The sequence below is a fragment of the Microcebus murinus genome, chromosome 17 (assembly GCF_040939455.1).
Source record: "Microcebus murinus isolate Inina chromosome 17, M.murinus_Inina_mat1.0, whole genome shotgun sequence".
In the NCBI taxonomy this organism is placed as follows: domain Eukaryota; kingdom Metazoa; phylum Chordata; class Mammalia; order Primates; family Cheirogaleidae; genus Microcebus; species Microcebus murinus.
Genome location: NC_134120.1, coordinates 50,596,040 through 50,605,968, shown reverse-complemented (window position 1 = coordinate 50,605,968; position 9,929 = coordinate 50,596,040). Strand labels below are relative to the sequence as shown.

The following is a 9,929-nucleotide window of genomic DNA, read 5'->3' as shown; positions in this document are numbered from 1 at the left end:
TATGAATAATAACAATAAAAAGAGATTCTGTTTTCCTTATACAATATCACCGTTTGTTTCAAAGAAAATGAAAATTACAATGTAAATTTCATAGCCACTCAATGTAATAGATATTTATCATTTAAAAAAATCTCAGCATTAAATCACCCTTCTTACTTACTCCCTGATCTTATTTTGAGGAATTACCTATCTCCAATCATATGTTCTTTTAGAAAAGTCATAGATCCAGACACATGCCTTCCAATCTGAAAATTAAGAAATCAAATGTTTCCTCTTCTCATCCTGGTACAGGCACAGAGTTAGTGCCTCTTTAGAGCTTGGAATGCTCAACCCTGTGATTGTGAATTTTAGTCCAGTCATGGGAGGTTAGAAAAAATTGGCATTTACTCATGTTGACTATGCAGCACCAAACCAAACTACTTCTCTTTCTTGTGTCCTAGACCATCAGTATTGCCTCATATCATACCTGTTTCCAAGACTGCTTTCCAGCCCTTTCTCTAATTCTGGAAGCTTTCAATATCTTTCCAATAAATTACTTTCACTTAAGTTAGCCAAATTTGGTTTTTGTCACTTAGTCAGAAAACCCTAAAAATAGTAGTGGTGTATTGATACCATTGTTGCTGGATGACATCTACCATAAGAATTTTGTAAGAAAATTGATTTTTCACTTCAAATTAATAATTTTATTTACTATAGTCATCAGTTTTGAATTTGGGCCTGACAATTACATTGGCCTTCTTCTTTATGTGATGTCATTAGAAAACCTATGGATTAAACCCAGATAGACAAAAGGGATAAGTTCTAGCATTTGCTAGTATAGAAGGGAAACTATAGTTAACAATAATTCACTGTATGTTTCACAATAATCAGAGAAGAATTGCAATATTCCCAGTGCAAAGAAAAGATAGATGTTTGGGTGATGGTATCCCCATTACGCTGATTTGATCATTACATACTGTATACACGTATCAAAATATCAATGCTCCTCCAAATATGTACATCTACAACAACTAAAAGTTTAAAAAAGAAAACCTGTGTATTAAGAACCTTCACAAATCTAGGAAGACAAAGTAGTTGTCTTTTCCAAATTATGAAGGCTACTTTCACTTGTCAGTATTTTGCTTTTTCATAGAGTCTGCTTTGAAGCATAAGTGACCCTATATAGTCATTCTTGAATTGTCTGGGAATATATTTTAGCACATTGTTAAAGCATTTGTGATCAAGGTACTACAATGCTGAGAATTTACCTCCATTTAGTGCTTTCAAGATTTTTTCGTCTTTAATGGAAAATCACTCAGTGAAATTGTGGAAAAGAGATTATTTATCTGAGTCATATTTTTATGAAAACTGTTTTTCACTTCCCTGCATTTTTAGAAGTGTTTTCTTTAAAAAGGATATTCTATTAATATTTATAATTAGATATCACACAAAACAGATGCTAAATCTTATGCTACAACTTATGGGTACAATTACATAAAGAAGATTATATACTTTTTGGCACAATGATCTCTCTGGGAGCTGTAGAACAAAGGGCATTCTCCATGAAGGTGCCATTTCGTTTTTGAGTCGAGGGAAACAATGAAAGGGTGATTAACTACGATTATTTTTTTTAACTATTTTAACATTAGTACTTACTGAGCTCAATAAATACTTAATTGATTTGCTTGTTCTCTTTGACCCAAATCTCAATTCACCTCTTCACACCACTATCTCTGTTCTTACTTTGAAGCAAGTTGGATTCTTCTGCTCACAGAGAGCACAGAGGCGAGGTGCTCAGCCTATGGGTAGGGGCCCGGTTTCCCAGCGCACCTGGGGCGGATGGAGGGGAGTTGGCCGAGGTCAGAGGATAGGAGGAGAAGAGATTGGTTTCGTTTTCCTAATTGCCTTTTGGCCAATGCCAACATGAACTGGTGGAACATGTACTGTGTAATAGAATCCACACAACTTCCCGACAGTTGTCCTGCAGAGAAGAGGAAACTGAGGCTCTGGGGAAGAAACAGCTGTTTGAAAGTAATGATGCTGGCTTCGAACATTGGTGCCGTGAGTCTGAGACTTTCCACTGTCCCATCTCCTTCCATGGCTATGACTGGCTATGATTTCTTCCAAAATTCTACTAGGGACCCCGATGATGGCGAGAAGAGATCTGCAAACCATCTGCCGGCCGACCTGATCTCCGGTGATAGAAAGTGTTCTGAGTTTTCCTGCTTTCTCCCTTAAAACGACCAGGTTAGGAACAAGGGCTGGCAAGAGGGGAGGGGAAGGCTCAATTCTCCAAAGATGCTGCGCAAGTGAACCGATGGGTCACGCCCACTGGCGGGTGGCCGCCCCTCAGCTCCGAGCCGGGGATGCTGGGCTTTCTCCTCCGTCTGGTTCGAGCGCACTTCCAGCCCGAAGGCTGAGCGGGCTGCACCGCAGGCCCCAGCACGCCCCGGGGGACGCCGGCGCCTCCGCGCGGCCTCGGCGCACGTGCCGGGGCTGGGGCCGGGGCGGGCGGCCGCGCCGTAGTAGCCGGGGCGGGTGGGAGCGCTGGCTCGGGGCCGCGGCCGCCGCCCGCCCGCCGGCTCCGGTGGTTGGGCGGAGGAAGCGCGGGACTCCTCCTCCCCTCCGTATTAACATGCACCCAGGGGCGGGTGACCAGCCCAGCCTCGCCGCCCCGGCCCGCCGCGTCCCGGCGCTCAGCCTCCGCGCCCGCGGCGAGCGCTGCGCTCCGGGCGCCGCAATCCCGAGGACACGGCCTCGCCGGCACCTTCGGCCCCGGGGACTCGGCAGCATCCTCGGCGCCGGCGGCCGCCGCCGCCTCGGCTCGTGTCTCGAGTCCTTCGCGTCACCTCTCTGAGGGCCGGTCCCAGCCGCGGGACACCCCTCGCGCCCTCCCTTCGAGGCTCGCCAGACCGACGGACGCACGCAGCAAGCGAGGACCGGCTGGGCTGCGGGCAGCGGCAAGGTAACGCCGGGCTGCGCCGGGCTGGGGCGCGCGCGGCGGCGGCGGCGGCGGTCGCGGCGCGCAGGTGGCTGCTGCCCGCCGCCTCCCCTCCCGCGGTCGCCGCTTCCTTGCCCGCGGAGGGGTGCGGGCTGGGCTCCCCGGGCCGCCCGCCTGCGCGCCCGCTCCCCGTTCCCCCGCAGCCGCGCGGGGCGCACGCCGGGCCCCCTGGGCCACCCGGGGACCCTGGGGCAGGCGTTCCCTCTCCGAGCGGGCGTTCCTCGCGGCTCCCCCTTGGGACCTGGGGAGGGGACGAATTTCTAATTGCGCCAGGGTCTCGGAAGGGGGAGGGGAGGAGAACACTGGTTTCCAGTCCCGGTCTTCTTCACCAGCCAGTTTCATAGCAGCCGCCCCCACCCCGGATGCGCGTTACAGGGAAGGCAGGAGGGGGCCGCTCACTGCGGGGACTGTCCAAGGATCCTGGGTCGTTTGCAAAGCAAGTTGTTGCACTTGTTTTTTGGGTGACATTTTGGCATGGGTTGGTAGAAAGGGACCCCCCCTCCCGTGTGTGTGTGTGTGTGTGTGTGTGTGTGTGTGTGGTGTGTGTGGTGTGCGTAAGAGAGACAGCCAGAGAACAGAGACACAAAGAGAGACACGGGGGGAGAGAGAGTGAGAGAGAGAGAATAGGAGAGAATTGGGTCCAAGTAGGAGGTCACTGGAGAGTCGCCCCCTGCCCGCGGCCTAGGCCAGTTCCTGGCGAATCCCGCGGCGGGCGATGAGACCCGGCATTCAGCGAGTTGAATGAGCCGGGCTGGAGCCGAGACCACAAGGGGACCTCTCCTCTGGGCTGGGAGCGACAACAAATTGCACTTTCATTGAGGGGTGGCTGCAGCTGCGGCAGGGACCTGCGGAAGCCCCGCAGCGATGAAGACCCTGCATTCAGGACTCTGGCTGCTGTGTTCCCCGCGGAGGGCGAGCTGTCCCCGCCTCGCCGGGCGGCCCCGGGGCCGTGGGAAGGGGCGGCCCGCGGCCCGGGTGCGGGCGCGGAGACACTGGGCGCCTGTGTCCGCGCGCCGCTGTCCCCCGCCGCAGGGCTCGCCTCCCGCCCGGCCGGTAGCGCTGCGGAATTCCTGCCCGAGAGGGGAGGACGTGCGGCGGGGAAGGGGTTGGAAGTGGCCGGGCGGCGAGGACAGGGACTCTGGTGGGTGACATGCTACGTCTTTTATGGGTCCAGGCGGGACTCTGCGCTCCCTGCTCCCGACGCCGGGAGCCTGGCTGCGGGTGGTGGGAGGCGAAAGCTCCCCGCCTCCCGCCATGGCTCGCGAAGTTATGGAATCGCTACAAGCAAAGACGAATAATAAAAGTAACAGTTAACGACAGATCTTCAGCTTTTGTGGTCTTCATGAATGGGCGCGTAGAAAGCGGTGGTAGATCGACCTAAGGTGTAGCTACAGGGGCGAGGAATGCTTAAAATTAGGAAAACGATTTTGGAGACGGAGGCACATATCCTGCAAATTATTTATTTATTTTTGCCATTGAAGGAGCTGTTCCAAAAGGAGCAGCCTTTTGACTGTTATTTATAGCACAATTTCAGTTCAGGAAGCGGCTTCTGTTGGCCCAGGTCATTTTCCGTACCTAGCAATACTTTTTTATTGCAACTTGATGGGAAATGACATGGAGGCAAAAATGTTACAAGTAACCTAATTTATCTAATGCCAAAAGTATAAAGTTTTCTTTAAGCTTTCAAAAAGGAAATTCAAAGTCATAAAGAAATTTTGAATTAATCTATGTAAAATTTATGGAATTAAAAAGTTTAGGTTATAAAAGCTACCCTTGGTTCAGAAAATTCATACTTTGGCATGAAAGAAGAAAAAGTTCATAGAAATCTGGTGTCAGTAGCCTTTATTTCCTTTGGATTTAGTAGTTCGAAGTTGCTGAAGTAAACTCACTACATTGAAATAGCCCTGGTTCCAGATCTAAAATTTTGTGACTGTGTTTTTTTTTAAATTAACTTTAAAAGCAGATGTTAGTTACTCTGTATGAGAAAAGAAGAACATGCTTGCACATGTAAGTTAAGGAAATGCATCTATTTCTCTCTATATTTTTATTCTGAAATTACTTTGCAAATGCAATATTTTATCTTAAGAATTACAGGCAATATAAATATTGGCAAAATGAACTGTTTAACAGATTCTTTAAAAAATTGCAAAGTAATTTTCAGATAAAGCTCTTTCAATCACATGGAAACAAGTGTGCTTTTGAGGAATAATACGTACATGAATTTTCCCTATGGGGACTTTTCATGGTTTAGCATGTTTAATTTCTCCTTCAATGTAAACTTTATTCTGCTAGAACTAAAAACTTGATAAAGCATATTCGTGATTATTGAAAGCAATTGGAAACAAGGCCTTCCTCCCAAAATATTGTGTAGCCCATAAAAAGAAATAGCCTAAAACTAACTGTGGTGTTCTACTTTCTAAAAACCTTCTAAGCTTAAGTGCCCTATTGATTCAAACTTGGATATAGAAACTGCATACACTTTGGGTTAACTCTATTAGATATGTATGCATTTGTTTAATATAGCCATCTAGATTGATATTTTTACAATATAAAGTTAAAACTGGGAAGGGGGGAACTTGTTTTACAAACTACTCATTTTAGAGCTATGTAGCAGAGTAATAGTTTCAGTAACAACTTAATTGAAACAAGTACCATATTCTTTGAATAGCTCATTTGGAAACAAAGAATTCAGTGCTTTGATTTTGATTTTGAATATTTTAAATTCAGAAAGAATAGGAAACTACTATCTAATATGTATTTGCATAGTGAAATTTCTATGATCAACTCAAATACACATTATGTTACCTTCATGATCATTTCAACAAATTGTACCACCCTTCATCAGAGGAGAGGGAATTGGTTTCCTCTTAGAAAGCATCCAATTAAAAGACCTTTATGAAGATTTCATCTTTATGGAAACCACACTTATCTCTCTTTTCTTAATTTAAGGAAAAATATAGTTGTAAGTTTTTTAATTTCTTTTTTCTTTTTTTTTGTAATTATTTTTCCCTTGCTAAAGGAACACCATTAAAATAGGAAGACTAAAAAGACACTTGAAAAACCTGAACACTTTTCCCTGATTCCCCATTTCTCATACTTATAATCTATGCTGTATGTCTATGGTATGTTGGACTTTTTGTACATTTTTTGTTTTAAAGAAACATCATCACAAGAAGATCCTTTGCTGGCATTCTAGAAAATCTTTGTTTTATTGGGACACTTGGAGATTCAAAATCACCCCATGTCTTCAGCTGCCTATTTTATTTCCTAAGATTCTAGGTGCTTGTAGTTCTCTATTTTCAAAGGGAGGGAGTAATCACAGTGTCTCCCCAAAGATGTTCTTCCTTTTTTATCACGGAGAATTTGTAGCCTGTTACTACTGCCTGATTATAGAGACTTTCTCTGGATGTGTGGTCTACCAAGAATTGCCAATTCCTAGGGAGGTTTGAAACATTCTTTGCCATGAAGAAGGATTTAGAAACAGTCTTCTGATATTCACTTTCATTTATAAGACACCCACAGACAACCGATTGTATAGGATGCCAGGTACCAGTTTCTTTTCTTCTAACACATATCTGTTTGGCTTGTCCAATACTGTGTACTGTTATTTGCTACTTCATTCTTTGTAACCCTGCAATACACAAACCGGAGCAGAACATGTGGTTGAGAACAAGAAAAATGTGGTGTGAATATAAAGCAGTTATAAAGGTGAGTGACTTCCCTTTGGGTCTTCTGTTCCTTGGTCTGATTACCTGCAGGTTGATATTGCATAGGAGATGTGTTCACCCCACAAATTTGCATCCTTCATTCTAGTAAATGGTAGGGGCCAGGTGACTGTCGTATGAGTGAGATGTTTTCTCCTTTATTGACTTATGATTTTTCCTGGTTGATATTTATTGTTTTCTACTTCCTGTGGGAGTAATGAATACTGGTAACAAGTGACATCCCCCTTAGGAAAACCAGCTTATGCACAGGAAGCCCTCTGGGTCTATATCCACAGATCTTTTGCTCAGATTCTTGGATATTTTCTTAGGTAGATGAGAACCAGCATATCTGGGTAGGATTGTCCCATTCGATATCAATTTGTGAAGTAGATATCAGTACTCAGAATATATTATGAAGATGCAAACCCATCCTCCTCCTTCTTCCTAGGATTTTCCAGAAACCAAACTGTTCATTTTCATATTCACTTATCATGGTTTGGTCATCCATTGTCATGGACAATTTCTTGATCTTCTCACAATGTTTTCTTGTCAAGTTTGTAAGCAGCAACACAAAAGAAAGCCATGAAGTGTGAGATTTGGAGCTGCCCAATCTTGCTAGGTTTTCTTAGTATTCAGCAGAGTGATGGTCTTGTTAAAGCTGTGGATAAGCAATTAGAAAAGGAGGGTTTGTGCTGTGACTTGCTGTCTCCTTAGCCTTGCTGGAGTGTGAATCCCTGCACCAGGAGGGTTCAGAGACATTTAAATGGCTCCCTCAGGCAGTTTGTGGGAAGATATCTTTGGGCACATTTCCAGATCTGCTGCTTTACTCTGGTGACATGGTTTTGGCTAATTTGAAAGCATCTGCTAGAGTAACTTGCCTTTAATTCTCTACTACTGGAGAATGTTTATGAGGATGTCATAGGAGGATTGGCATTAACCCTCACTCTAACCTTCTGATCAAACCCTTTCCCTGGAGACCCTTTCTTTCTTGGATTCACTTTCAGTGGAAACTCAGCGTGGAATCTATTTCCGGACTAGAAATTTCCCTGCTAGATATCACTGAGATTTCTTTATAAGACACATGCTGCCGTTTCAGAGGAAAATGGCATTTTGATCTTGTCTCAGACTTTGCAAACAACTTTTCTTTGATGTGATTCATCACACTATACCAGCAAAAAGGCGAGGCAACCTCATTCCCTTCCAGTCTGTTTTCCTGTAGACATTAACCCAGAAGGCAAGTCACCTTTTCATTCTTTCAAACAAGGATGTGCTTTCCGTTTAGAGTTTGGGAGGGGCAGCAGGGAAATCGTTAAATTGTGACACCCCTGGAATGCTCGCCTAGACAATTTCAGGTAAGACTCACTTGTTTTAATAGCTTCTATGAAGCAGGATAAGAAGTCTTTCTTTCCCTGGAATGCTATTTCTTACATTGTTTCCCCTTTCTCAGACCTCAGCTGAAAAGGCAGTGAGGCTCTCCAGGTGAATGCCATTTTAGCACTTTATACTTCTTCCATGGTCCTTTTACAGTAAATAATGATGTGTTGACTTGTAAGTGTCTAGTTGATTGCCTTCTCCACTGAACTGTGCATTCCATGAGAGCAAGAACTAAATATAGCGTGTTCACCAAATATCACTGACGCTTAAGCACAGCACCTGTGGTCAGTAAATAAATGGTCAGTAAACATCGGTTGGGTGAATGAATGAATAAGCAAGTGAATGAATGCAGATTTGTATTCCAACTGAGCAAGGGCCATAATTCTGAGGGTAGTGTGACATGGCTTCTGCCTGACTCTCCTTGCAGTCTCAAGCTCTGTGTTCCTTGGTCATAAGCTTAATTTGATAATGCCTGATAAACACAGGGCTGATCCCAGAATGGCCAAAATGTGATAGATTGGGGTGTGTTATATTTCCCAGCTAGGAGATGTGCAGTTTGATGGTGAATAGAGAGACTATTCTGAAATGAAATACGGATTATTTATTTTTTAAAAAAGCCTCCTGTTTCCTCCTCTTTTTCTTACTCTTTACTCAGAATAAACATATTAATAGATTAATCATCTCACCTCATCTAAGTAGATTAGCATAAATTTTTCCTACCCTTCACATTATAAATTGAGCACTGCTTTCTGTGCCCCCACTGACTCTGATACATATTTGTATTCTAGTTTTGTATTTCATTTTGTTTATGTGCCTGTCTCCCTCTAGCAGACCAGAAGCTCAAGGATAGCAGAGACAGTTGCTCCTATAGGGTTTGCATGTGGAAGGAAGCCAAAGTTCATTAAGGACTGAAAGAATGCATCAGATCACAGGGATGAGAGACAAATGTCATGGGGAGGGTGAGAAAAGGCTGCAACTGACTTTCATGCTTAAGGTTGGTTTCTATATAGGTACTTAGCTGGAACCCCTGTGGGGTGACCTCATTAATAGGGGATATTGAAATCTAACATTTTCACTCATTTGGAGTAATAACCTTCTAGGGTTTTTCATGAATTTTTTATACTAGTTTCTGGCCAAACATTTAGAATATTCTCTTTTATTCTATGCTTCTGAAATATATGAATGGTGGTGTGAGGTAGGCCAGCTTTGGGGGTATGCTGGCCTGCCACTTGGCACCCTGTTATGAATGAATGCCTGAGACCACTCAGCCTTGAATGGTTTCTGTGAGGGAAAGTGAGACTCAGTGTGGACATGGCCCATGTTTTTATAAACTACAGTGTGTAATAATTTTTCTAGATTTCCATGTTTTTTTATGGATAATTAACATATTCTGCTTTGCTGATAAGAATCCTACGGAATCTAGATGATAGATATTTGGCACGTATATATTGCCTTTCCAGGTATGGACAAACAAAACCACTTATAACATTTCCTGGACACTGATTACCATGCAGAATACAGAAGTGCAAGATATAGTTCATTTCCTTGGGCAGCTTAAAATGTAATCCAAAGGATAAGATTAAGATGTAGGAAATAATTAGTAATAACACATTATGGAATAAAACTAAGTGTCCAATTATACTTATTCTGGGCTTTTCTGGGGGTGTGGAGGCTCACGAAAGATTCGGGTCATTGCAGAATGCTTCCTAAAGCGGAAGATCTGAAACTGGATCTTCATGGATTGGTAGGAATTACATTGGAATAGGGGGAATGACTTTCAGATAAAGAAACTATTTGCAAAGACATGGCGAGCAGACAAACCTGGCCTGTTCCTGATCTGGGAGATAATCCTCTGCTCCAGCTCCTTCAAT

At 44.1% G+C, this 9,929-nt stretch overlaps 1 protein-coding gene across 7 annotated transcripts in view; it reads left to right on the top strand.

Annotated features, from left to right (window-relative positions):
• Positions 1–2,549: 2,549 nt before the first annotated feature.
• Positions 2,550–9,929, top strand: part of DLGAP1 (DLG associated protein 1) — an 882,341-nt gene continuing 874,961 nt past the window's right edge. For 4 of the 7 annotated variants that reach the window (XM_012745938.3, XM_012745934.3, XM_012745936.2 and 1 more), the window contains exon 1: positions 2,551–2,944. The gene's annotated coding sequence lies outside the window, so the exon portion shown is untranslated. Of the gene's footprint in view, positions 2,945–9,929 lie in introns of all 7 variants that reach the window. The other 3 variants (XM_020282327.2, XM_012745935.3, XM_012745931.3) reach the window with 1 other exon arrangement.